This window comes from Taudactylus pleione, unplaced genomic scaffold (genome assembly GCF_031769625.1).
Source record: "Taudactylus pleione unplaced genomic scaffold, aTauple2 ptg000815l, whole genome shotgun sequence".
Taxonomy (NCBI): Eukaryota; Metazoa; Chordata; class Amphibia; order Anura; family Myobatrachidae; genus Taudactylus; species Taudactylus pleione.
The window spans coordinates 1,263,499-1,288,937 of NW_028285217.1; the positions used below are offsets into that span (position 1 = coordinate 1,263,499).

At 31.7% G+C, this 25,439-nt stretch overlaps 9 non-coding genes across 9 annotated transcripts; all 9 read left to right on the forward strand.

Annotated features, from left to right (window-relative positions):
- The first annotated feature begins 579 nt into the window (after nucleotides 1-579).
- TRNAF-GAA (transfer RNA phenylalanine (anticodon GAA)) lies at nucleotides 580-652 on the forward strand. Its single transcript has one exon. It is a non-coding gene; the product is annotated as a tRNA-Phe (tRNA).
- A 900-nt stretch (nucleotides 653-1,552) lies between these two features.
- Nucleotides 1,553-1,625, forward strand: TRNAF-GAA (transfer RNA phenylalanine (anticodon GAA)). Its single transcript has one exon. It is a non-coding gene; the product is annotated as a tRNA-Phe (tRNA).
- A 5,768-nt stretch (nucleotides 1,626-7,393) lies between these two features.
- Nucleotides 7,394-7,466, forward strand: TRNAF-GAA (transfer RNA phenylalanine (anticodon GAA)). The gene has a single exon. It is a non-coding gene; the product is annotated as a tRNA-Phe (tRNA).
- Nucleotides 7,467-9,824: 2,358 nt separating this feature from the next.
- Nucleotides 9,825-9,897, forward strand: TRNAF-GAA (transfer RNA phenylalanine (anticodon GAA)). The gene has a single exon. It is a non-coding gene; the product is annotated as a tRNA-Phe (tRNA).
- Nucleotides 9,898-13,234: 3,337 nt separating this feature from the next.
- On the forward strand, nucleotides 13,235-13,307 carry TRNAF-GAA (transfer RNA phenylalanine (anticodon GAA)). The gene has a single exon. It is a non-coding gene; the product is annotated as a tRNA-Phe (tRNA).
- A 1,872-nt stretch (nucleotides 13,308-15,179) lies between these two features.
- TRNAF-GAA (transfer RNA phenylalanine (anticodon GAA)) lies at nucleotides 15,180-15,252 on the forward strand. Its single transcript has one exon. It is a non-coding gene; the product is annotated as a tRNA-Phe (tRNA).
- Nucleotides 15,253-16,638: 1,386 nt separating this feature from the next.
- On the forward strand, nucleotides 16,639-16,711 carry TRNAF-GAA (transfer RNA phenylalanine (anticodon GAA)). Its single transcript has one exon. It is a non-coding gene; the product is annotated as a tRNA-Phe (tRNA).
- A 5,754-nt stretch (nucleotides 16,712-22,465) lies between these two features.
- TRNAF-GAA (transfer RNA phenylalanine (anticodon GAA)) lies at nucleotides 22,466-22,538 on the forward strand. Its single transcript has one exon. It is a non-coding gene; the product is annotated as a tRNA-Phe (tRNA).
- A 2,358-nt stretch (nucleotides 22,539-24,896) lies between these two features.
- TRNAF-GAA (transfer RNA phenylalanine (anticodon GAA)) lies at nucleotides 24,897-24,969 on the forward strand. Its single transcript has one exon. It is a non-coding gene; the product is annotated as a tRNA-Phe (tRNA).
- The last annotated feature ends 470 nt before the right edge of the window (nucleotides 24,970-25,439 follow it).

Below are 25,439 nucleotides of genomic sequence, written 5' to 3' on the forward strand. Positions count from 1 at the left end.
AGTAGAACCGAGCCTGCACATCCCTATACTAAACCTTGTGTAACCATGCAAACATAGCTCAGTTGAGGTCTTAGTGACTTTTGCCATACACAGACTTTGCCAAAATAGCTCAGTTGGGAGAGCGTTAGACTGAAGATCTAAAGGTCCCGGGTTTCAGCATGTTTGAGTACCTTTTTTCTTCTTTCCTTGAGCAGTTATCAGTTTTTAAGTATTTCAAATGTAAACAACATCATTTCTTAACATAGTTGAGTATTCAGTGGTAACTTCTAAATGATGAGAATGTTTATTTAACAACACGGTGCCTAAATACAGCTTAAATATTGTTTTCATGATGTCCATCATGCTACTCTATTATGAAAATTTGAAATAAACTAACTGCTTTCTGACCACAATTTGTTAAAACTTTTACTTAAATGTATGATTAAGGGTTTGTAATGGATATATTTACAGTATAAAACACATCTTTTCTCTTCATTTCATGCAATCATGATGACAGAAAAATATTGATACTTAACCTTGTGTAACCATGCAAACATAGCTCAGTTGAGGTCTTAGTGACTTTTGCCATACACATACCTTGCCGAAATAGCTCAGTTGGGAGAGTGTTAGACTGAAGATCTAAAGGTCCCTGGTTCAATCCCGGGTTTCGGCATGTTTGAGTGCATTTTTCTTTTTTCCTTGAGTAGTGATCAGAATTTAATTATTTCAAATTTAAACAACATCATTTCTTAACATAGTTGAGTATTCAGTAGTAACTTCTAAATGATGAGAATGTTTATTTAACAACACGGTGCATAAATACAGCTTAAATATTGTTTTCATGTTGTCCGTCATGCTACTCTATTATGAAAATTTGAAGTAAACTAACTGCTTCCTGACCACAATTTGTTAAAACTTTTACTTAAATGTATGATTAAGGGCTTGTAATTTATATATTTACAGTATAAAACACATATTTTCATTTCATTTCATGCAATCATGATGACAGAAAAATATTGATACTAAACCTTGTGTAACCATGCAAACATAGCTCAGTTGAGGTCTTAGTGACTTTTGCCATACACAGACTTTGCCAAAATAGCTCAGTTGGGAGAGCGTTAGACTGAAGATCTAAAGGTCCCGGGTTTCAGCATGTTTGAGTACCTTTTTTCTTCTTTCCTTGAGCAGTTATCAGTTTTTAAGTATTTCAAATGTAAACAACATCATTTCTTAACATAGTTGAGTATTCAGTGGTAACTTCTAAATGATGAGAATGTTTATTTAACAACACGGTGCATAAATACAGCTTAAATATTGTTTTCATGATGTCCATCATGCTACTCTATTATGAAAATTTGAAATAAACTAACTGCTTTCTGACCACAATTTGTTAAAACTTTTACTTAAATGTATGATTAAGGGGTTGTAATGGATATATTTACAGTATAAAACACATCTTTTCTCTTCATTTCATGCAATCATGATGACAGAAAAATATTGATACTTAACCTTGTGTAACCATGCAAACATAGCTCAGTTGAGGTCTTAGTGACTTTTGCCATACACATACCTTGCCGAAATAGCTCAGTTGGGAGAGCGTTAGACTGAAGATCTAAAGGTCCCTGGTTCGATCCAGGGTTTCGGCATGTTTGAGTGCATTTTTCTTTTTTCCTTGAGTAGTGATCAGAATTTAATTATTTCAAATTTAAACAACATCATTTCTTAACATAGTTGAGTATTCAGTAGTAACTTCTAAATGATGAGAATGTTTATTTAACAACACGGTGCATAAATACAGCTTAAATATTGTTTTCATGTTGTCCGTCATGCTACTCTATTATGAAAATTTGAAGTAAACTAACTGCTTCCTGACCACAATTTGTTAAAACTTTTACTTAAATGTATGATTAAGGGCTTGTAATTTATATATTTACAGTATAAAATACATCTTTTCTCTTCATTTCATGCAATCATGATGACAGAAAAATACTGATACTTAACCTTGTGTAACCATGCAAACATAGCTCAGTTGATGTCTTAGTGACTTTTGCCATACACAGAGCATGCTGAAATAGCTCAGTTGGGAGAGCGTTAGACTGAAGATCTAAAGGTCCCTGGTTTCGGCATGTTTGAGTGCATATTTCTTTATTCCATGAGTAGTGATCAGAATTTAATTATTTCAAATTTAATCAACATAATTTCTTAACATAGTTGAGTATTCAGTAGTAACTTCTAAATGATGAGAATGTTTATTTAACAACACGGTGCATAAATACAGCTTAAATATTGTTTTCATGTTTTAAGTCACGCTACTCTAACTATTATGAAAATTTGAAGTAATCTAACAATGCTTCCTGACCACAATTTGTTAAAACTTTTACTTAAATGTATGATTAAGGGTTTGTAATGGATATATTTACGGTATAAAACACATATTTTCTTTTCATTTCATGGAATCATGCTGACAGAAAAATATTGATACTTAACCTTGTGTAACCATGCAAACATAGCTCAGTTGATGTCTTAGTGACTTTTGCCATACACAGACCTTGCCGAAATAGCTCAGTTGGGAGAGCGTTAGACTGAAGATCTAAAGGTCCCTGGTTTTGGCATGTTTGAGTGCATTTTTCTTTTTTCCTTGAGTAGTGATGAGAATTTAATTATTTCAAATTTAAACAACATCATTTCTTAACATAGTTGAGTATTCAGTAGTAACTTCTAAATGATGAGAATGTTTATTTAACAACACGGTGCATAAATACAGCTTAAATATTGTTTTCATGTTTTAAGTCACGCTACTCTAACTATTATGAAAATTTGAAGTAATCTAACAATGCTTCCTGACCACAGTTTGTTAAAACTTTTACTTAAATGTATGATTAAGGGTTTGTAATGGATATATTTATAGTATAAAACACATATTTTCTTTTCATTTCATGCAATCATGATGACAGAAAAATATTGATACTAAACCTTGTGTAACCATGCAAACATAGCTCAGTTGAGGTCTTAGTGACTTTTGCCATACACAGACTTTGCCAAAATAGCTCAGTTGGGAGAGCGTTAGACTGAAGATCTAAAGGTCCCGGGTTTCAGCATGTTTGAGTACCTTTTTTCTTCTTTCCTTGAGCAGTTATCAGTTTTTAAGTATTTCAAATGTAAACAACATCATTTCTTAACATAGTTGAGTATTCAGTGGTAACTTCTAAATGATGAGAATGTTTATTTAACAACACGGTGCATAAATACAGCTTAAATATTGTTTTCATGATGTCCATCATGCTACTCTATTATGAAAATTTGAAATAAACTAACTGCTTTCTGACCACAATTTGTTAAAACTTTTACTTAAATGTATGATTAAGGGTTTGTAATGGATATATTTACAGTATAAAACACATCTTTTCTCTTCATTTCATGCAATCATGATGACAGAAAAATATTGATACTTAACCTTGTGTAACCATGCAAACATAGCTCAGTTGAGGTCTTAGTGACTTTTGCCATACACATACCTTGCCAAAATAGCTCAGTTGGGAGAGCGTTAGACTGAAGATCTAAAGGTCCCTGGTTCGATCCCGGGTTTCAGCATGTTTGAGTGCATTTTTCTTTTTTCCTTGAGTAGTGATCAGAATTTAATTATTTCAAATTTAAACAACATCATTTCTTAACATAGTTGAGTATTCAGTAGTAACTTCTAAATGATGAGAATGTTTATTTAACAACACGGTGCATAAATACAGCTTAAATATTGTTTTCATGTTTTAAGTCACGCTACTCTAACTATTATGAAAATTTGAAGTAATCTAACAATGCTTCCTGAGCACAATTTGTTAAAACTTTTACTTAAATGTATGATTAAGGGTTTGTAATGGATATATTTACAGTATAAAACACATATTTTCTTTTCATTTCATGGAATCATGCTGACAGAAAAATATTGATACTTAACCTTGTGTAACCATGCAAACATAGCTCAGTTGATGTCTTAGTGACTTTTGCCATACACAGACCTTGCCGAAATAGCTCAGTTGGGAGAGCGTTAGACTGAAGATCTAAAGGTCCCTGGTTTTGGCATGTTTGAGTGCATTTTTCTTTTTTCCTTGAGTAGTGATCAGAATTTAATTATTTCAAATTTAAACAACATCATTTCTTAACATACTTGAGTATTCAGTAGTAACTTCTAAATGATGAGAATGTTTATTTAACAACACGGTGCATAAATACAGCTTAAATATTGTTTTCATGTTGTAAGTCACGCTACTCTAACTATTATGAAAATTTGAAGTAATCTAACAATGCTTCCTGACCACAATTTGTTAAAACTTTTACTTAAATGTATGATTAAGGGTTTGTAATGGATATATTTACAGTATAAAACACATATTTTCTTTTCATTTCATGCAATCATGATGACAGAAAAATATTGATACTAAACCTTGTGTAACCATGCAAACATAGCTCAGTTGAGGTCTTAGTGACTTTTGCCATACACAGACTTTGCCAAAATAGCTCAGTTGGGAGAGCGTTAGACTGAAGATCTAAAGGTCCCGGGTTTCAGCATGTTTGAGTACCTTTTTTCTTCTTTCCTTGAGCAGTTATCAGTTTTTAAGTATTTCAAATGTAAACAACATCATTTCTTAACATAGTTGAGTATTCAGTGGCAACTTCTAAATGATGAGAATGTTTATTTAACAACACGGTGCATAAATACAGCTTAAATATTGTTTTCATGATGTCCATCATGCTACTCTATTATGAAAATTTGAAATAAACTAACTGCTTTCTGACCACAATTTGTTAAAACTTTTACTTAAATGTATGATTAAGGGTTTGTAATGGATATATTTACAGTATAAAACACATCTTTTCTCTTCATTTCATGCAATCATGATGACAGAAAAATATTGATACTTAACCTTGTGTAACCATGCAAACATAGCTCAGTTGATGTCTTAGTGACTTTTGCCATACACAGACCATGCCGAAATAGCTCAGTTGGGAGAGCGTTAGACTGAAGATCTAAAGGTCCCTGGTTTCGGCATGTTTGAGTGCATATTTCTTTATTCCATGAGTAGTGATCAGAATTTAATTATTTCAAATTTAATCAACATCATTTCTTAACATAGTTGAGTATTCAGTAGTAACTTCTAAATGATGAGAATGTTTATTTAACAACACGGTGCATAAATACAGCTTAAATATTGTTTTCATGTTTTAAGTCACGCTACTCTAACTATTATGAAAATTTGAAGTAATCTAACAATGCTTCCTGACCACAATTTGTTAAAACTTTTACTTAAATGTATGATTAAGGGTTTGTAATGGATATATTTACAGTATAAAACACATATTTTCTTTTCATTTCATGGAATCATGCTGACAGAAAAATATTGATACTTAACCTTGTGTAACCATGCAAACATAGCTCAGTTGATGTCTTAGTGACTTTTGCCATACACAGACCTTGCCGAAATAGCTCAGTTGGGAGAGCATTAGACTGAAGATCTAAAGGTCCCTGGTTTTGGCATGTTTGAGTGCATTTTTCTTTTTTCCTTGAGTAGTGATCAGAATTTAATTATTTCAAATTTAAACAACATCATTTCTTAACATAGTTGAGTATTCAGTAGTAACTTCTAAATGATGAGAATGTTTATTTAACAACACGGTGCATAGATACAGCTTAAATATTGTTTTCATGATGTCCATCATGCTACTCTATTATGAAAATTTGAAATAAACTAACTGCTTTCTGACCACAATTTGTTAAAACTTTTACTTAAATGTATGATTAAGGGTTTGTAATGGATATATTTACAGTATAAAACACATCTTTTCTCTTCATTTCATGCAATCATGATGACAGAAAAATATTGATACTTAACCTTGTGTAACCATGCAAACATAGCTCAGTTGAGGTCTTAGTGACTTTTGCCATACACATACCTTGCCGAAATAGCTCAGTTGGGAGAGCGTTAGACTGAAGATCTAAAGGTCCCTGCTTCGATCCCGGGTTTCAGCATGTTTGAGTGCATTTTTCTTTTTTCCTTGAGTAGTGATCAGAATTTAATTATTTCAAATTTAAACAACATCATTTCTTAACATAGTTGAGTATTCAGTAGTAACTTCTAAATGATGAGAATGTTTATTTAACAACACGGTGCATAAATACAGCTTAAATATTGTTTTCATGTTTTAAGTCACGCTACTCTAACTATTATGAAAATTTGAAGTAATCTAACAATGCTTCCTGACCACAGTCTGTTAAAACTTTTACTTAAATGTATGATTAAGGGTTTGTAATGGATATATTTACAGTATAAAACATATATTTTCTTTTCATTTCATGCAATCATGCTGGCAGAAAAATATTGATACTTAACCTTGTGTAACCATGCAAACATAGCTCAGTTGATGTCTTAGTGACTTTTGCCATACACAGACCTTACCGAAATAGCTCAGTTGGGAGAGCGTTAGACTGAAGATCTAAAGGTCCCTGGTTTCGGCATGTTTGAGTGCATTTTTCTTTTTTCCTTGAGTAGTGATCAGAATTTAATTATTTCAAATTTAAACAACATCATTTCTTAACATAGTTATGTATTCAGTAGTAACTTCTAAATGATGAGAATGTTTATTTAACAACACGGTGCATAAATACAGCTTAAATATTGTTTTCATGTTGTAAGTCACGCCACTCTAACTATTATGAAAATTTGAAGTAATCTAACAATGCTTCCTGACCACAATTTGTTAAAACTTTTACTTAAATGTATGATTAAGGGTTTGTAATGGATATATTTACAGTATAAAACACATATTTTCTTTTCATTTCATGCAATCATGATGACAGAAAAATATTGATACTAAACCTTGTGTAACCATGCAAACATAGCTCAGTTGAGGTCTTAGTGACTTTTGCCATACACAGACTTTGCCAAAATAGCTCAGTTGGGAGAGCGTTAGACTGAAGATCTAAAGGTCCCGGGTTTCAGCATGTTTGAGTACCTTTTTTCTTCTTTCCTTGAGCAGTTATCAGTTTTTAAGTATTTCAAATGTAAACAACATCATTTCTTAACATAGTTGAGTATTCAGTGGTAACTTCTAAATGATGAGAATGTTTATTTAACAACACGGTGCATAAATACAGCTTAAATATTGTTTTCATGATGTCCATCATGCTACTCTATTATGAAAATTTGAAATAAACTAACTGCTTTCTGACCACAATTTGTTAAAACTTTTACTTAAATGTATGATTAAGGGTTTGTAATGGATATATTTACAGTATAAAACACATATTTTCTCTTCATTTCATGCAATCATGATGACAGAAAAATATTGATACTTAACCTTGTGTAACCATGCAAACATAGCTCAGTTGAGGTCTTAGTGACTTTTGCCATACACATACTTTGCCGAAATAGCTCAGTTGGGAGAGCGTTAGACTGAAGATCTAAAGGTCCCTGGTTCGATCCCGGGTTTCGGCATGTTTGAGTGCATTTTTCTTTTTTCCTTGAGTAGTGATCAGAATTTAATTATTTCAAATTTAAACAACATCATTTCTTAACATAGTTGAGTATTCAGTAGTAACTTCTAAATGATGAGAATGTTTATTTAACAACACGGTGCATAAATACAGCTTAAATATTGTTTTCATGTTGTCCGTCATGCTACTCTATTATGAAAATTTGAAGTAAACTAACTGCTTCCTGACCACAATTTGTTAAAACTTTTACTTAAATGTATGATTAAGGGCTTGTAATTTATATATTTACAGTATAAAATACATCTTTTCTCTTCATTTCATGCAATCATGATGACAGAAAAATATTGATACTTAACCTTGTGTAAGCATGCAAACATAGCTCAGTTGATGCCTTAGTGACTTTTGCCATACACAGACCATGCCGAAATAGCTCAGTTGGGAGAGCGTTAGACTGAAGATCTAAAGGTCCCTGGTTTCGGCATGTTTGAGTGCATATTTCTTTATTCCATGAGTAGTGATCAGAATTTAATTATTTCAAATTTAATCAACATCATTTCTTAACATAGTTGAGAATTCAGTAGTAACTTCTAAATGATGAGAATGTTTATTTAACAACACGGTGCATAAATACAGCTTAAATATTGTTTTCATGTTTTAAGTCACGCTACTCTAACTATTATGAAAATTTGAAGTAATCTAACAATGCTTCCTGACCACAATTTGTTAAAACTTTTACTTAAATGTATGATTAAGGGTTTGTAATGGATATATTTACAGTATAAAACACATATTTTCTTTTCATTTCATGGAATCATGCTGACAGAAAAATATTGATACTTAACCTTGTGTAACCATGCAAACATAGCTCAGTTGATGTCTTAGTGACTTTTGCCATACACAGACCTTGCCGAAATAGCTCAGTTGGGAGAGCGTTAGACTGAAGATCTAAAGGTCCCTGGTTTTGGCATGTTTGAGTGCATTTTTCTTTTTTCCTTGAGTAGTGATCAGAATTTAATTATTTCAAATTTAAACAACATCATTTCTTAACATAGTTGAGTATTCAGTAGTAACTTCTAAATGATGAGAATGTTTATTTAACAACACGGTGCATAAATACAGCTTAAATATTGTTTTCATGTTTTAAGTCACGCTACTCTAACTATTATGAAAATTTGAAGTAATCTAACAATGCTTCCTGACCACAGTTTGTTAAAACTTTTACTTAAATGTATGATTAAGGGTTTGTAATGGATATATTTACAGTATAAAACACATATTTTCTTTTCATTTCATGCAATCATGCTGACAGAAAAATATTGATACTTAACCTTGTGTAACCATGCAAACATAGCTCAGTTGATGTCTTAGTGACTTTTGCCATACACAGACCTTGCCGAAATAGCTCAGTTGGGAGAGCGTTAGACTGAAGATCTAAAGGTCCCTGGTTTCGGCATGTTTGAGTGCATTTTTCTTTTTTCCTTGAGTAGTGATCAGAATTTAATTATTTCAAATTTAAACAACATCATTTCTTAACATAGTTGAGTATTCAGTAGTAACTTCTAAATGATGAGAATGTTTATTTAACAACACGGTGCATAAATACAGTTTAAATATTGTTTTCATGTTTTAAGTCACGCTACTCTAACTATTATGAAAATTTGAAGTAATCTAACAATGCTTCCTGACCACAATTTGTTAAAACTTTTACTTAAATGTATGATTAAGGGTTTGTAATGGATATATTTACAGTATAAAACACATATTTTCTTTTCATTTCATGCAATCATGATGACAGAAAAATATTGATACTAAACCATGTGTAACCATGCAAACATAGCTCAGTTGAGGTCTTAGTGACTTTTGCCATACACAGACTTTGCCAAAATAGCTCAGTTGGGAGAGCGTTAGACTGAAGATCTAAAGGTCCCGGGTTTCAGCATGTTTGAGTACCTTTTTTCTTCTTTCCTTGAGCAGTTATCAGTTTTTAAGTATTTCAAATGTAAACAACATCATTTCTTAACATAGTTGAGTATTCAGTGGTAACTTCTAAATGATGAGAATGTTTATTTAACAACACGGTGCATAAATACAGCTTAAATATTGTTTTCATGATGTCCATCATGCTACTCTATTATGAAAATTTGAAATAAACTAACTGCTTTCTGACCACAATTTGTTAAAACTTTTACTTAAATGTATGATTAAGGGTTTGTAATGGATATATTTACAGTATAAAACACATCTTTTCTCTTCATTTCATGCAATCATGATGACAGAAAAATATTGATACTTAACCTTGTGTAACCATGCACACATAGCTCAGTTGAGGTCTTAGTGACTTTTGCCATACACATACCTTGCCGAAATAGCTCAGTTGGGAGAGCGTTAGACTGAAGATCTAAAGGTCCCTGGTTCGATCCCGGGTTTCAGCATGTTTGAGTGCATTTTTCTTTTTTCCTTGAGTAGTGATCAGAATTTAATTATTTCAAATTTAAACAACATCATTTCTTAACATAGTTGAGTATTCAGTAGTAACTTCTAAATGATGAGAATGTTTATTTAACAACACGGTGCATAAATACAGCTTAAATATTGTTTTCATGTTGTCCGTCATGCTACTCTATTATGAAAATTTGAAGTAAACTAACTGCTTCCTGACCACAATTTGTTAAAACTTTTACTTAAATGTATGATTAAGGGCTTGTAATTTATATATTTACAGTATAAAATACATCTTTTCTCTTCATTTCATGGAATCATGCTGACAGAAAAATATTGATACTTAACCTTGTGTAACCATGCACACATAGCTCAGTTGATGTCTTAGTGACTTTTGCCATACACAGACCATGCCGAAATAGCTCAGTTGGGAGAGCGTTAGACTGAAGATCTAAAGGTCCCTGGTTTCGGCATGTTTGAGTGCATATTTCTTTATTCCATGAGTAGTGATCAGAATTTAATTATTTCAAATTTAATCAACATCATTTCTTAACATAGTTGAGTATTCAGTAGTAACTTCTAAATGATGAGAATGTTTATTTAACAACACGGTGCATAAATACAGCTTAAATAATATTTTCATGTTTTAAGTCACGCTACTCTAACTATTATGAAAATTTGAAGTAATCTAACAATGCTTCCTGTCCACAATTTGTTAAAACTTTTACTTAAATGTATGATTAAGGGTTTGTAATGGATATATTTACAGTATAAAACACATATTTTCTTTTCATTTCATGGAATCATGCTGACAGAAAAATATTGATACTTAACCTTGTGTAACCATGCAAACATAGCTCAGTTGATGTCTTAGTGACTTTTGCCATACACAGACCTTGCCGAAATAGCTCAGTTGGGAGAGCGTTAGACTGAAGATCTAAAGGTCCCTGGTTTTGGCATGTTTGAGTGCATTTTTCTTTTTTCCTTGAGTAGTGATCAGAATTTAATTATTTCAAATTTAAACAACATCATTTCTTAACATAGTTGAGTATTCAGTAGTAACTTCTAAATGATGAGAATGTTTATTTAACAACACGGTGCATAAATACAGCTTAAATATTGTTTTCATGTTTTAAGTCACGCTACTCTAACTATTATGAAAATTTTAAGTAATCTAACAATGCTTCCTGACCACAATTTGTTAAAACTTTTACTTAAATGTATGATTAAGGGTTTGTAATGGATATATTTACAGTATAAAACACATATTTTCTTTTCATTTCATGCAATCATGATGACAGAAAAATATTGATACTAAACCTTGTGTAACCATGCAAACATAGCTCAGTTGAGGTCTTAGTGACTTTTGCCATACACAGACTTTGCCAAAATAGCTCAGTTGGGAGAGCGTTAGACTGAAGATCTAAAGGTCCCGGGTTTCAGCATGTTTGAGTACCTTTTTTCTTCTTTCCTTGAGCAGTTATCAGTTTTTAAGTATTTCAAATGTAAACAACATCATTTCTTAACATAGTTGAGTATTCAGTGGTAACTTCTAAATGATGAGAATGTTTATTTAACAACACGGTGCATAAATACAGCTTAAATATTGTTTTCATGATGTCCATCATGCTACTCTATTATGAAAATTTGAAATAAACTAACTGCTTTCTGACCACAATTTGTTAAAACTTTTACTTAAATGTATGATTAAGGGTTTGTAATGGATATATTTACAGTATAAAACACATCTTTTCTCTTCATTTCATGCAATCATGATGACAGAAAAATATTGATACTTAACCTTGTGTAACCATGCAAACATAGCTCAGTTGAGGTCTTAGTGACTTTTGCCATACACATACCTTGCCGAAATAGCTCAGTTGGGAGAGCGTTAGACTGAAGATCTAAAGGTCCCTGGTTCGATCCTGGGTTTCAGCATGTTTGAGTGCATTTTTCTTTTTTCCTTGAGTAGTGATCAGAATTTAATTATTTCAAATTTAAACAACATCATTTCTTAACATAGTTGAGTATTCAGTAGTAACTTCTAAATGATGAGAATGTTTATTTAACAACACGGTGCATAAATACAGCTTAAATATTGTTTTCATGTTTTAAGTCACGCTACTCTAACTATTATGAAAATTTGAAGTAATCTAACAATGCTTCCTGACCACAGTCTGTTAAAACTTTTACTTAAATGTATGATTAAGGGTTTGTAATGGATATATTTACAGTATAAAACATATATTTTCTTTTCATTTCATGCAATCATGCTGGCAGAAAAATATTGATACTTAACCTTGTGTAACCATGCAAACATAGCTCAGTTGATGTCTTAGTGACTTTTGCCATACACAGACCTTACCGAAATAGCTCAGTTGGGAGAGCGTTAGACTGAAGATCTAAAGGTCCCTGGTTTCGGCATGTTTGAGTGCATTTTTCTTTTTTCCTTGAGTAGTGATCAGAATTTAATTATTTCAAATTTAAACAACATCATTTCTTAACATAGTTATGTATTCAGTAGTAACTTCTAAATGATGAGAATGTTTATTTAACAACACGGTGCATAAATACAGCTTAAATATTGTTTTCATGTTGTAAGTCACGCCACTCTAACTATTATGGAAATTTGAAGTAATCTAACAATGCTTCCTGACCACAATTTGTTAAAACTTTTACTTAAATGTATGATTAAGGGTTTGTAATGGATATATTTACAGTATAAAACACATATTTTCTTTTCATTTCATGCAATCATGATGACAGAAAAATATTGATACTAAACCTTGTGTAACCATGCAGACATAGCTCAGTTGAGGTCTTAGTGACTTTTGCCATACACAGACTTTGCCAAAATAGCTCAGTTGGGAGAGCGTTAGACTGAAGATCTAAAGGTCCCGGGTTTCAGCATGTTTGAGTACCTTTTTTCTTCTTTCCTTGAGCAGTTATCAGTTTTTAAGTATTTCAAATGTAAACAACATCATTTCTTAACATAGTTGAGTATTCAGTGGTAACTTCTAAATGATGAGAATGTTTATTTAACAACACGGTGCATAAATACAGCTTAAATATTGTTTTCATGATGTCCATCATGCTACTCTATTATGAAAATTTGAAATAAACTAACTGCTTTCTGACCACAATTTGTTAAAACTTTTACTTAAATGTATGATTAAGGGTTTGTAATGGATATATTTACAGTATAAAACACATATTTTCTCTTCATTTCATGCAATCATGATGACAGAAAAATATTGATACTTAACCTTGTGTAACCATGCAAACATAGCTCAGTTGAGGTCTTAGTGACTTTTGCCATACACATACTTTGCCGAAATAGCTCAGTTGGGAGAGCGTTAGACTGAAGATCTAAAGGTCCCTGGTTCGATCCCGGGTTTCGGCATGTTTGAGTGCATTTTTCTTTTTTCCTTGAGTAGTGATCAGAATTTAATTATTTCAAATTTAAACAACATCATTTCTTAACATAGTTGAGTATTCAGTAGTAACTTCTAAATGATGAGAATGTTTATTTAACAACACGGTGCATAAATACAGCTTAAATATTGTTTTCATGTTGTCCGTCATGCTACTCTATTATGAAAATTTGAAGTAAACTAACTGCTTCCTGACCACAATTTGTTAAAACTTTTACTTAAATGTATGATTAAGGGCTTGTAATTTATATATTTACAGTATAAAATACATCTTTTCTCTTCATTTCATGCAATCATGATGACAGAAAAATATTGATACTTAACCTTGTGTAAGCATGCAAACATAGCTCAGTTGATGCCTTAGTGACTTTTGCCATACACAGACCATGCCGAAATAGCTCAGTTGGGAGAGCGTTAGACTGAAGATCTAAAGGTCCCTGGTTTCGGCATGTTTGAGTGCATATTTCTTTATTCCATGAGTAGTGATCAGAATTTAATTATTTCAAATTTAATCAACATCATTTCTTAACATAGTTGAGAATTCAGTAGTAACTTCTAAATGATGAGAATGTTTATTTAACAACACGGTGCATAAATACAGCTTAAATATTGTTTTCATGTTTTAAGTCACGCTACTCTAACTATTATGAAAATTTGAAGTAATCTAACAATGCTTCCTGACCACAATTTGTTAAAACTTTTACTTAAATGTATGATTAAGGGTTTGTAATGGATATATTTACAGTATAAAACACATATTTTCTTTTCATTTCATGCAATCATGCTGACAGAAAAATATTGATACTTAACCTTGTGTAACCATGCAAACATAGCTCAGTTGATGTCTTAGTGACTTTTGCCATACACAGACCTTGCCGAAATAGCTCAGTTGGGAGAGCGTTAGACTGAAGATCTAAAGGTCCCTGGTTTCGGCATGTTTGAGTGCATTTTTCTTTTTTCCTTGAGTAGTGATCAGAATTTAATTATTTCAAATTTAAACAACATCATTTCTTAACATAGTTGAGTATTCAGTAGTAACTTCTAAATGATGAGAATGTTTATTTAACAACACGGTGCATAAATACAGCTTAAATATTGTTTTCATGTTTTAAGTCACGCTACTCTAACTATTATGAAAATTTGAAGTAATCTAACAATGCTTCCTGACCACAATTTGTTAAAACTTTTACTTAAATGTATGATTAAGGGTTTGTAATGGATATATTTACAGTATAAAACACATATTTTCTTTTCATTTCATGCAATCATGATGACAGAAAAATATTGATACTAAACCATGTGTAACCATGCAAACATAGCTCAGTTGAGGTCTTAGTGACTTTTGCCATACACAGACTTTGCCAAAATAGCTCAGTTGGGAGAGCGTTAGACTGAAGATCTAAAGGTCCCGGGTTTCAGCATGTTTGAGTACCTTTTTTCTTCTTTCCTTGAGCAGTTATCAGTTTTTAAGTATTTCAAATGTAAACAACATCATTTCTTAACATAGTTGAGTATTCAGTGGTAACTTCTAAATGATGAGAATGTTTATTTAACAACACGGTGCATAAATACAGCTTAAATATTGTTTTCATGATGTCCATCATGCTACTCTATTATGAAAATTTGAAATAAACTAACTGCTTTCTGACCACAATTTGTTAAAACTTTTACTTAAATGTATGATTAAGGGTTTGTAATGGATATATTTACAGTATAAAACACATCTTTTCTCTTCATTTCATGCAATCATGATGACAGAAAAATATTGATACATAACCTTGTGTAACCATGCAAACATAGCTCAGTTGAGGTCTTAGTGACTTTTGCCATACACATACCTTGCCGAAATAGCTCAGTTGGGAGAGCGTTAGACTGAAGATCTAAAGGTCCCTGGTTCGATCCCGGGTTTCAGCATGTTTGAGTGCATTTTTCTTTTTTCCTTGAGTAGTGATCAGAATTTAATTATTTCAAATTTAAACAACATCATTTCTTAACATAGTTGAGTATTCAGTAGTAACTTCTAAATGATGAGAATGTTTATTTAACAACACGGTGCATAAATACAGCTTAAATATTGTTTTCATGTTGTCCGTCATGCTACTCTATTATGAAAATTTGAAGTAAACTAACTGCTTCCTGACCACAATTTGTTAAAACTTTTACTTAAATGTATGATTAAGGGCTTGTAATTTATATATTTACAGTATAAAATACATCTTTTCTCTTCATTTCATGCAATCATGATGACAGAAAAATATTGATACTTAACCTTGTGTAACCATGCAAACATAGCTCAGTTGATGTCTTAGTGACTTTTGCCATACACAGACCTTGCCGAAATAGCTCAGTTGGGAGAGCGTTAGACTGAAGATCTAAAGGTCCCTGGTTTCGGCATGTTTGAGTGCATTTTTCTTTTTTCCTTGAGTAGTGATCAGAATTTAATTATTTCAAATTTAAACAACATCATTTCTTAACATAGTTGAGTATTCAGTAGTAACTTCTAAATGATGAGAATGTTTATTTAACAACACGGTGCATAAATACAGCTTAAATATTGTTTTCATGTTTTAAGTCACGCTACTCTAACTATTATGAAAATTTGAAGTAATCTAACAATGCTTCCTGACCACAATTTGTTAAAACTTTTACTTAAATGTATGATTAAGGGTTTGTAATGGATATATTTACAGTATAAAACACATATTTTCTTTTCATGTCATGCAATCATGATGACAGAAAAATATTGATACTAAACCATGTGTAACCATGCAAACATAGCTCAGTTGAGGTCTTAGTGACTTTTGCCATACACAGACTTTGCCAAAATAGCTCAGTTGGGAGAGCGTTAGACTGAAGATCTAAAGGTCCCGGGTTTCAGCATGTTTGAGTACCTTTTTTCTTCTTTCCTTGAGCAGTTATCAGTTTTTAAGTATTTCAAATGTAAACAACATCATTTCTTAACATAGTTGAGTATTCAGTGGTAACTTCTAAATGATGAGAATGTTTATTTAACAACACGGTGCATAAATACAGCTTAAATATTGTTTTCATGATGTCCATCATGCTACTCTATTATGAAAATTTGAAATAAACTAACTGCTTTCTGACCACAATTTGTTAAAACTTTTACTTAAATGTATGATTAAGGGTTTGTAATGGATATATTTACAGTATAAAACACATCTTTTCTCTTCATTTCATGCAATCATGATGACAGAAAAATATTGATACTTAACCTTGTGTAACCATGCAAACATAGCTCAGTTGAGGTCTTAGTGACTTTTGCCATACACATACCTTGCCGAAATAGCTCAGTTGGGAGAGCGTTAGACTGAAGATCTAAAGGTCCCTGGTTCGATCCCGGGTTTCAGCATGTTTGAGTGCATTTTTCTTTTTTCCTTGAGTAGTGATCAGAATTTAATTATTTCAAATTTAAACAACATCATTTCTTAACATAGTTGAGTATTCAGTAGTAACTTCTAAATGATGAGAATGTTTATTTAACAACACGGTGCATAAATACAGCTTAAATATTGTTTTCATGTTGTCCGTCATGCCACTCTATTATGAAAATTTGAAGTAAACTAACTGCTTCCTGACCACAATTTGTTAAAACTTTTACTTAAATGTATGATTAAGGGCTTGTAATTTATATATTTACAGTATAAAATACATCTTTTCTCTTCATTTCATGCAATCATGATGACAGAAAAATATTGATACTTAACCTTGTGTAACCATGCAAACATAGCTCAGTTGATGTCTTAGTGACTTTTGCCATACACAGACCATGCCGAAATAGCTCAGTTGGGAGAGCGTTAGACTGAAGATCTAAAGGTCCCTGGTTTCGGCATGTTTGAGTGCATATTTTTTTTTTCCATGAGTAGTGATCAGAATTTAATTATTTCAAATTTAATCAACATCATTTCTTAACATAGTTGAGTATTCAGTAGTAACTTCTAAATGATGAGAATGTTTATTTAACAACACGGTGCATAAATACAGCTTAAATATTGTTTTCATGTTTTAAGTCACGCTACTCTAACTATTATGAAAATTTGAAGTAATCTAACAATGCTTCCTGACCACAATTTGTTAAAACTTTTACTTAAATGTATGATTAAGGGTTTGTAATGGATATATTTACAGTATAAAACACATATTTTCTTTTCATTTTATGGAATCATGCTGACAGAAAAATATTGATACTTAACCTTGTGTAACCATGCAAACATAGCTCAGTTGATGTCTTAGTGACTTTTGCCATACACAGACCTTGCCGAAATAGCTCAGTTGGGAGAGCGTTAGACTGAAGATCTAAAGGTCCCTGGTTTTGGCATGTTTGAGTGCATTTTTCTTTTTTCCTTGAGTAGTGATCAGAATTTAATTATTTCAAATTTAAACAACATCATTTCTTAACATACTTGAGTATTCAGTAGTAACTTCTAAATGATGAGAATGTTTATTTAACAACACGGTGCATAAATACAGCTTAAATATTGTTTTCATGTTTTAAGTCACGCTACTCTAACTATTATGAAAATTTGAAGTAATCTAACAATGCTTACTGACCACAGTTTGTTAAAACTTTTACTTAAATGTATGATTAAGGGTTTGTAATGGATATATTTACAGTATAAAACACATATTTTCTTTTCATTTCATGCAATCATGCTGGCAGAAAAATATTGATACTTAACCTTGTGTAACCATGCAAACATAGCTCAGTTGATGTCTTAGTGACTTTTGCCATACACAGACCTTACCGAAATAGCTCAGTTGGGAGAGCGTTAGACTGAAGATCTAAAGGTCCCTGGTTTCGGCATGTTTGAGTGCATTTTTCTTTTTTCCTTGAGTAGTGATCAGAATTTAATTATTTCAAATTTAAACAACATCATTTCTTAACATAGTTGAGTATTCAGTAGTAACTTCTAAATGATGAGAATGTTTATTTAACAACACGGTGCATAAATACAGCTTAAATATTGTTTTCATGTTTTAAGTCACGCTACTCTAACTATTATGAAAATTTGAAGTAATCTAACAATGGTTCCTGACCACAGTTTGTTAAAACTTTTACTTAAATGTATGATTAAGGGTTTGTAATGGATATATTTACAGTATAAAACACATATTTTCTTTTCATTTCATGCAATCATGCTGGCAGAAAAATATTGATACTTAACCTTGTGTAACCATGCAAACATAGCTCAGTTGATGTCTTAGTGACTTTTGCCATACACAGACCTTACCGAAATAGCTCAGTTGGGAGAGCGTTAGACTGAAGATCTAAAGGTCCCTGGTTTCGGCATGTTTGAGTGCATTTTTCTTTTTTCCTTGAGTAGTGATCAGAATTTAATTATTTCAAATTTAAACAACATCATTTCTTAACATAGTTGAGTATTCAGTAGTAACTTCTAAATGATGAGAATGTTTATTTAACAACACGGTGCATAAATACAGCTTAAATATTGTTTTCATGTTTTAAGTCACGCTACTCTAACTATTATGAAAATTTGAAGTAATCTAACAATGCTTCCTGACCACAATTTGTTAAAACTTTTACTTAAATGTATGATTAAGGGTTTGTAATGGATATATTTACAGTATAAAACACATATTTTCTTTTCATTTCATGCAATCATGATGACAGAAAAATATTGATACTAAACCTTGTGTAACCATGCAAACATAGCTCAGTTGAGGTCTTAGTGACTTTTGCCATACACAGACTTTGCCAAAATAGCTCAGTTGGGAGAGCGTTAGACTGAAGATCTAAAGGTCCCGGGTTTCAGCATGTTTGAGTACCTTTTTTCTTCTTTCCTTGAGCAGTTATCAGTTTTTAAGTATTTCAAATGTAAACAACATCATTTCTTAACATAGTTGAGTATTCAGTGGTAACTTCTAAATGATGAGAATGTTTATTTAACAACACGGTGCATAAATACAGCTTAAATATTGTTTTCATGATGTCCATCATGCTACTCTATTATGAAAATTTGAAATAAACTAACTGCTTTCTGACCACAATTTGTTAAAACTTTTACTTAAATGTATGATTAAGGGTTTGTAATGGATATATTTACAGTATAAAACACATCTTTTCTCTTCATTTCATGCAATCATGATGACAGAAAAATATTGATACTTAACCTTGTGTAACCATGCAAACATAGCTCAGTTGATGTCTTAGTGACTTTTGCCATACACATACCTTGCCGAAATAGCTCAGTTGGGAGAGCGTTAGACTGAAGATCTAAAGGTCCCTGGTTCGGTTTCGGCATGTTTGAGTGCATTTTTCTTTTTTCCTTGAGTAGTGATCAGAATTTAATTATTTCAAATTTAAACAACATCATTTCTTAACATAGTTGAGTATTCAGTAGTAACTTCTAAATGATGAGAATGTTTATTTAACAACACGGTGCATAAATACAGCTTAAATATTGTTTTCATTTTGTCCGTCATGCTACTCTATTATGAAAATTTGAAGTAAACTAACTGCTTCCTGACCACAATTTGTTAAAACTTTTACTTAAATGTATGATTAAGGGCTTGTAATTTATATATTTACAGTAAAAAATACATCTTTTCTCTTCATTTCATGCAATCATGATGACAGAAAAATATTGATACTTAACCTTGTGTAACCATGCAAACATAGCTCAGTTGATGTCTTAGTGACTTTTGCCATACACAGACCATGCCGAAATAGCTCAGTTGGGAGAGCGTTAGACTGAAGATCTAAAGGTCCCTGGTTTCGGCATGTTTGAGTGCATATTTTTTTTTTCCATGAGTAGTGATCAGAATTTAATTATTTCAAATTTAATCAACATCATTTCTTAACATAGTTGAGTATTCAGTAGTAACTTCTAAATGATGAGAATGTTTATTTAACAACACGGTGCATAAATACAGCTTAAATATTGTTTTCATGTTTTAAGTCACGCTACTCTAACTATTATGAAAATTTGAAGTAATCTAACAATGCTTCCTGACCACAATTTGTTAAAACTTTTACTTAAATGTATGATTAAGGGTTTGTAATGGATATATTTACAGTATAAAACACATATTTTCTTTTCATTTTATGGAATCATGCTGACAGAAAAATATTGATACTTAACCTTGTGTAACCATGCAAACATAGCTCAGTTGATGTCTTAGTGACTTTTGCCATACACAGACCTTGCCGAAATAGCTCAGTTGGGAGAGCGTTAGACTGAAGATCTAAAGGTCCCTGGTTTTGGCATGTTTGAGTGCATTTTTCTTTTTTCCTTGAGTAGTGATCAGAATTTAATTATTTCAAATTTAAACAACATCATTTCTTAACATACTTGAGTATTCAGTAGTAACTTCTAAATGATGAGAATGTTTATTTAACAACACGGTGCATAAATACAGCTTAAATATTGTTTTCATGTTTTAAGTCACGCTACTCTAACTATTATGAAAATTTGAAGTAATCTAACAATGCTTACTGACCACAGTTTGTTAAAACTTTTACTTAAATGTATGATTAAGGGTTTGTAATGGATATATTTACAGTATAAAACACATATTTTCTTTTCATTTCATGCAATCATGCTGGCAGAAAAATATTGATACTTAACCTTGTGTAACCATGCAAACATAGCTCAGTTGATGTCTTAGTGACTTTTGCCATACACAGACCATACCGAAATAGCTCAGTTGGAAGAGCGTTAGACTGAAGATCTAAAGGTCCCTGGTTTCGGCATGTTTGAGTGCATTTTTCTTTTTTCCTTGAGTAGTGATCAGAATTTAATTATTTCAAATTTAAACAACATCATTTCTTAACATAGTTGAGTATTCAGTAGTAACTTCTAAATGATGAGAATGTTTATTTAACAACACGGTGCATAAATACAGCTTAAATATTGTTTTCATGTTTTAAGTCACGCTACTCTAACTATTATGAAAATTTGAAGTAATCTAACAATGGTTCCTGACCACAGTTTGTTAAAACTTTTACTTAAATGTATGATTAAGGGTTTGTAATGGATATATTTACAGTATAAAACACATATTTTCTTTTCATTTCATGCAATCATGCTGGCAGAAAAATATTGATACTTAACCTTGTGTAACCATGCAAACATAGCTCAGTTGATGTCTTAGTGACTTTTGCCATACACAGACCTTACCGAAATAGCTCAGTTGGGAGAGCGTTAGACTGAAGATGTAAAGGTCCCTGGTTTCGGCATGTTTGAGTGCATTTTTCTTTTTTCCTTGAGTAGTGATCAGAATTTAATTATTTCAAATTTAAACAACATCATTTCTTAACATAGTTGAGTATTCAGTAGTAACTTCTAAATGATGAGAATGTTTATTTAACAACACGGTGCATAAATACAGCTTAAATATTGTTTTCATGTTTTAAGTCACGCTACTCTAAATATTATGAAAATTTGAAGTAATCTAACAATGCTTCCTGACCACAATTTGTTAAAACTTTTACTTAAATGTATGATTAAGGGTTTGTAATGGATATATTTACAGTATAAAACACATATTTTCTTTTCATTTCATGCAATCATGATGACAGAAAAATATTGATACTAAACCTTGTGTAACCATGCAAACATAGCTCAGTTGAGGTCTTAGTGACTTTTGCCATACACAGACTTTGCCAAAATAGCTCAGTTGGGAGAGCGTTAGACTGAAGATCTAAAGGTCCCGGGTTTCAGCATGTTTGAGTACCTTTTTTCTTCTTTCCTTGAGCAGTTATCAGTTTTTAAGTATTTCAAATGTAAACAACATCATTTCTTAACATAGTTGAGTATTCAGTGGTAACTTCTAAATGATGAGAATGTTTATTTAACAACACGGTGCATAAATACAGCTTAAATATTGTTTTCATGATGTCCATCATGCTACTCTATTATGAAAATTTGAAATAAACTAACTGCTTTCTGACCACAATTTGTTAAAACTTTTACTTAAATGTATGATTAAGGGCTTGTAATTTATATAATTACAGTATAAAATACATCTTTTCTCTTCATTTCATGCAATCATGATGACAGAAAAATATTGATACTTAACCTTGTGTAACCATGCAAACATAGCTCAGTTGAGGTCTTAGTGACTTTTGCCATACACATACCTTGCCGAAATAGCTCAGTTGGGAGAGCGTTAGACTGAAGATCTAAAGGTTCCTGGTTCGATCCCGGGTTTCAGCATGTTTGAGTGCATTTTTCTTTTTTCCTTGAGTAGTGATCAGAATTTAATTATTTCAAATTTAAACAACATCATTTCTTAACATAGTTGAGTATTCAGTAGTAACTTCTAAATGATGAGAATGTTTATTTAACAACACGGTGCATAAATACAGCTTAAATATTGTTTTCATGTTGTCCGTCATGCTACTCTATTATGAAAATTTGAAGTAAACTAACTGCTTCCTGACCAGAATTTGTTAAAACTTTTACTTAAATGTATGATTAAGGGCTTGTAATTTATATATTTACAGTATAAAATACATCTTTTCTCTTCATTTCATGCAATCATGATGACAGAAAAATATTGATACTTAACCTTGTGTAACCATGCAAACATAGCTCAGTTGATGTCTTAGTGACTTTTGCCATACACAGACCATGCCGAAATAGCTCAGTTGGGAGAGCGTTAGACTGAAGATCTAAAGGTCCCTGGTTTCGGCATGTTTGAGTGCATATTTTTTTTTTCCATGAGTAGTGATCAGAATTTAATTATTTCAAATTTAATCAACATCATTTCTTAACATAGTTGAGTATTCAGTAGTAACTTCTAAATGATGAGAATGTTTATTTAACAACACGGTGCATAAATACAGCTTAAATATTGTTTTCATGTTTTAAGTCACGCTACTCTAACTATTATGAAAATTTGAAGTAATCTAACAATGCTTCCTGACCACAATTTGTTAAAACTTTTACTTAAATGTATGATTAAGGGTTTGTAATGGATATATTTACAGTATAAAACACATATTTTCTTTTCATTTTATGGAATCATGCTGACAGAAAAATATTGATACTTAACCTTGTGTAACCATGCAAACGTAGCTCAGTTGATGTCTTAGTGACTTTTGCCATACACAGACCTTGCCGAAATAGCTCAGTTGGGAGAGCGTTAGACTGAAGATCTAAAGGTCCCTGGTTTCGGCATGTTTGAGTGCATTTTTCTTTTTTCCTTGAGTAGTGATCAGAATTTAATTATTTCAAATTTAAACAACATCATTTCTTAACATACTTGAGTATTCAGTAGTAACTTCTAAATGATGAGAATGTTTATTTAACAACACGGTGCATAAATACAGCTTAAATATTGTTTTCATGTTTTAAGTCACGCTACTCTAACTATTATGAAAATTTGAAGTAATCTAACAATGCTTACTGACCACAGTTTGTTAAAACTTTTACTTAAATGTATGATTAAGGGTTTGTAATGGATATATTTACAGTATAAAACACATATTTTCTTTTCATTTCATGCAATCATGCTGGCAGAAAAATATTGATACTTAACCTTGTGTAACCATGCAAACATAGCTCAGTTGATGTCTTAGTGACTTTTGCCATACACAGACCTTGCCGAAATAGCTCAGTTGGGAGAGCGTTAGACTGAAGATCTAAAGGTCCCTGGTTTCGGCATGTTTGAGTGCATTTTTCTTTTTTCCTTGAGTAGTGATCAGAATTTAATTATTTCAAATTTAAACAACATCATTTCTTAACATAGTTGAGTATTCAGTAGTAACTTCTAAATGATGAGAATGTTTATTTAACAACACGGTGCATAAATACAGCTTAAATATTGTTTTCATGTTTTAAGTCACGCTACTCTAACTATTATGAAAATTTGAAGTAATCTAACAATGCTTCCTGACCACAATTTGTTAAAACTTTTACTTAAATGTATGATTAAGGGTTTGTAATGGATATATTTACAGTATAAAACACATATTTTCTTTTCATTTCATCCAATCATGATGACAGAAAAATATTGATACTAAACCTTGTGTAACCATGCAAACATAGCTCAGTTGAGGTCTTAGTGACTTTTGCCATACACAGACTTTGCCAAAATAGCTCAGTTGGGAGAGCGTTAGACTGAAGATCTAAAGGTCCCGGGTTTCAGCATGTTTGAGTACCTTTTTTCTTCTTTCCTTGAGCAGTTATCAGTTTTTAAGTATTTCAAATGTAAACAACATCATTTCTTAACATAGTTGAGTATTCAGTGGTAACTTCTAAATGATGAGAATGTTTATTTAACAACACGGTGCATAAATACAGCTTAAATATTGTTTTCATGATGTCCATCATGCTACTCTATTATGAAAATTTGAAATAAACTAACTGCTTTCTGACCACAATTTGTTAAAACTTTTACTTAAATGTATGATTAAGGGTTTGTAATGGATATATTTACAGTATAAAACACATCTTTTCTCTTCATTTCATGCAATCATGATGACAGAAAAATATTGATACTTAACCTTGTGTAACCATGCAAACATAGCTCAGTTGAGGTCTTAGTGACTTTTGCCATACACATACCTTGCCGAAATAGCTCAGTTGGGAGAGCGTTAGACTGAAGATCTAAAGGTCCCTGGTTCGATCCCGGGTTTCAGCATGTTTGAGTGCATTTTTCTTTTTTCCTTGAGTAGTGATCAGAATTTAATTATTTCAAATTTAAACAACATCATTTCTTAACATAGTTGAGTATTCAGTAGTAACTTCTAAATGATGAGAATGTTTATTTAACAACACGGTGCATAAATACAGCTTAAATATTGTTTTCATGTTGTCCGTCATGCTACTCTATTATGAAAATTTGAAGTAAACTAACTGCTTCCTGACCACAATTTGTTAAAACTTTTACTTAAATGTATGATTAAGGGCTTGTAATTTATATATTTACAGTATAAAACACATATTTTCTTTTCATTTCATGCAATCATTATGACAGAAAAATATTGATACTAAACCTTGTGTAACCATGCAAACATAGCTCAGTTGAGGTCTTAGTGACTTTTGCCATACACAGACTTTGCCAAAATAGCTCAGTTGGGAGAGCGTTAGACTGAAGATCTAAAGGTCCCG